Genomic DNA, 3,790 nt, shown 5'->3' with positions numbered 1-3,790 from the left:
GCAAGAAAAATAGTAAAATATACATTAAAAGAAAAATACTGACCCAGCAGAATCTACTTTATGAAATATAAAACATCTGAGGGGTTTTTTTTTACATTAATATTTCTCCTTGATAGCCTAATATATTTTCTCTAGAGTCTTGGCTCAGCCTACATTATTGTTACTGATAGCTACTCAGATTAAACAACAACTCAAGGTTATTGTCTGTGTGTCAGTTCTCAAGAGCATAATATACCAAAAAACACTTGGTATTTCCCCACCTAAGCCAACATGTTTTGTATGTCAATCTAAAAATAAAAGATACTGAAGTAACATGTATGTAAATTTATCTACCCACAGTAGATCCTCAGTGGTTGACTCTGAATCCGGATCTATAAATATAAGTGTCCTTTCTGGAATCCTTTGTAATCTCCAAGCATCAAGAATCTCCTGTGTACTTGGTGCAACCCTCGGTTTTGCCTCATTGGGTCGCTGGTCCTCTATTATTGTAACGCTGCCCCAGAAAGAATCTAATGCTGTATCCTAACTCCTTTTCACCAGCTCTGTCAGAATTCAGATTAGAGAAGTCATTACAAAATGTTACTGCTCTTGTCCTCTACCTTAGCCTTTATCAAGTTTACAGCTGAAAAGAAGAAATGTAACTGTTATCCATGCAAGTTAGGAAACAAGTTCAAGGGATTATCATCTATTAAGAATAACATAAAAACTTACATACATTTTAGAATTATTTCGTGCTGCAAAATACATGACATAAGCAATTATGAAAACAAACTTTCAGTGTAAACATTTTTATGTGGATATGTGTATGTATAAAGAGTCATCATAAGTACCCTCCTCTTTTTATGGAAATTCCCAAAATAAAACATTCATGCAAGCACTACTGAGATGAATGAATAAATATCTGGAGTCTGGAATTTTATTACCAACTGACATATCATCAGTCAGGTTCGTACATCTATTTGCCTTTAGAATAGTTATGAGATCTGCTAAACATTTCAAACAATATGACCAAGACAGAAAATGAAATTATATTTGATCATGGTTAGTACCTCTATACGGAGAAGGCAATGGCACCCCACTCCAGTACTTTTGCCTGGAAAATCCCATGGATGGAGGAGCCTCGTAGGCTGCAGTCCATGGGGTTGCTAGGAGTCGGACACGACTGAGCGACTTCACTTTCACTTTTCACTTTCATGCATTGGAGAAGGAAATGGCAACCCACTCCAGTTTTCTTCCCTAGAGAATCCCAGGGACAGGGGAGCCTGGTGGGCTGCTGTCTATGGGGTCACACAGAGTCGGACACGACTGAAGCGACTTAGCAGCAGCAGCAGCAGCAGTACCTTTATAACATACTAATAGGTTTGTTATAGTATTAACAATGTGACCCTGAAAAGACAAAAAAGGAAAACAGATGAAGTGCTGGATCCTCTCTGGATTTTACAAGTCTTTACTGTTTCATTATCATTTAAAAAATCTCTTTGTTCATTTGGTACATCTTTTGTAATCACAAGTAAACGATGTCAGCATTTAATCAACTGGTGACATAAAGACGTACTATGCTGCCTTGGGTTGCTTTGCAGCAACTCTTGGGCTTCCCACTTATATAGGTCAGTGCCAACACCATGTTATGGGACTGTTACACAGCCCAAGGAACTGAACAGAGTCCAAGCTTTATGCTCTTCAATTGCTTCACTAGAACAATTGAAACCATTTTGGAATCAGAAGAATTTCATCCATGTGATAATAATGACTACAAATTACTGACCTCCTAATAGATGCTAATAGATCCTAATAGGAAATGTGCTCTTACATATATATTTTCCATGTAATCTACACAACATCCCCATGAAGGTTTTACATAATAGGCCTAGAGATTCAGCAAGTTGCCCAATATGACACAGCTATTAAAAGAGTCAGGGCTTACCAGGTGGTGCCGTGGTAAAGAATCCAAATGCCAGTGCAGGAGATGCAGGTTCAATCCTTGGATCAGAATGATCCCCTGGAGTGGGAAATGGCAACTCACTGCAGTATTCCTGCCTGGAGAATCCCATGGACAGAGGAGCCTGGCGGGCTACAGTCCATGGGGTCACAAAGAGTCAGACGTGACTGAGTATGCACACAGTAACAACAGTGATTGAGAGAGTCAGGATTTTAAACTACCAAGCACGCTGTTCCTACTTCCTAAGATACATTTTCCTTTCTATTTCCACTGCATTTTCTGTATACTTTAAAAACAACAAAAGTGTTCATTTTTATTATATATATATATTTTTTTTAATGAAAAATTACAAAAAGAAACATCTGCCTCCTACTTGAGTCCCCAGCTGCCAAACCTCCTCTTCATCGATGTTCTATGCTTCTACAAGTAATTATGTAGGTACACACTCCCCTCTCCAATTTTTCTGATATAAATGGTAACTCACATTATGCCAGTGAGTTTTAAAAAGCATTCTCCTTGGAAACTAAGATGTTTACTTTTGAACATTTTTATTTTTAAAAATTTAGTGGATAGTCTTTACACATGGCTAGAAACTGAAACAATCCAGAGTGAAAAGCAAGTCTCTTCCTCCAGTCCTTGAAATTCTTCAATTTCTCCTGCCAGACTGAACCACTGTTACCAGTTTCCTTTGGAACCTTCCATATATCTTCTTTTCAAATAAAAACATGTATTTGTATCCCTTCCTCCAGTATATTTTGTTTATTTACATAAGCAACAGCAAACTGAACACATTGTTCTGCACCTGACTTCTTTCACTCAACCATAATATCTTGAAGATCATTCTATGTTAGTTTGTATAATTCTATCTTAATCACTTTCAACATCAGACAGAATTCTGTTACATGTGTAGACCATAATTTATTTCACCAGTTCTCTATGCATGGACATTTACATTATTTCTTGTCTCCTGCTAGTGTGAAGAATTCTTTGATGACTATCCTCTGCTGTGTACATATGTGAGAAAGGTTTTATGCAGGATAAATTCTCAGAAGTAGAATTGTTGAGTCATAGGGCATATGCATTTATTTCAATGGTCGTTGCCAAATTACAGAGGTTGTACAGTTTACATTTCCTCATTAACATGTTTGAAAGTACACTTTTTCATCCAAACCTCACCAACACAGAACTTTATCAAACTTCTGTCAAGATGGAGTTTCATTCCTTTATTAGCTGTTTAGGTAGAGTTTCTGATTTTATGGATTAAATCTACTGTTTCACTGTGTACCAGACTCAGGAATACATTCATGAGACAAAATTCATTCACTCTGGACAACAAAAGCAAGGTGACCTTTGATCAGCTACTTTATTTAGTACCTACTCTAGGCCAGGCAATGGGAATACAGGGATAAATGAGCCCTGGTTCCACTCAGGGACTATAACTGTCCCCACGTTTTGGTGAAAATGGCTTCAAGCACGTTTCAATTGCTACTTGGAGAATGGATCCCATATGCTCATTTAGTCACTCAGTCATGTATGACTCTTTGTACCCCATGGATTGTAACCCGCTAGGCTCCTCTGTCCATGGGATTCTCCAGGCAAGAATACTGGAGTGGATAGACATTCCCTTCTCCAGAGGATCTTCCTGACCCATCGATCAAACCCGGGTCTCCTGCGTTGCAGGCAGATTCTTTACCAAAAAGGCTTAGACTTCCACCAAAGCTTTAGAAGATGCCGGGCAGCAGGGGGTTGTGGTGGTGTACAACCCTCCCACTTGATGCCTTTTATCTTCACTCTGTCATATGAATAAGACAGTTACAAACAAAATAGAAAGCATTTGGTATACCTAATAGG

General features: G+C 38.3%; 1 pseudogene; it reads left to right on the top strand.

Annotated features, from left to right (window-relative positions):
- Nucleotides 1–1,004: 1,004 nt before the first annotated feature.
- Nucleotides 1,005–3,790, top strand: part of LOC105000034 — a 20,084-nt pseudogene continuing 17,298 nt past the window's right edge.

This window comes from Bison bison, unplaced genomic scaffold (genome assembly GCF_000754665.1).
Source record: "Bison bison bison isolate TAMUID 2011002044 unplaced genomic scaffold, Bison_UMD1.0 scf7180017864367, whole genome shotgun sequence".
In the NCBI taxonomy this organism is placed as follows: Eukaryota; Metazoa; Chordata; class Mammalia; order Artiodactyla; family Bovidae; genus Bison; species Bison bison.
This window is presented reverse-complemented; position numbering and strand designations above follow the sequence as displayed.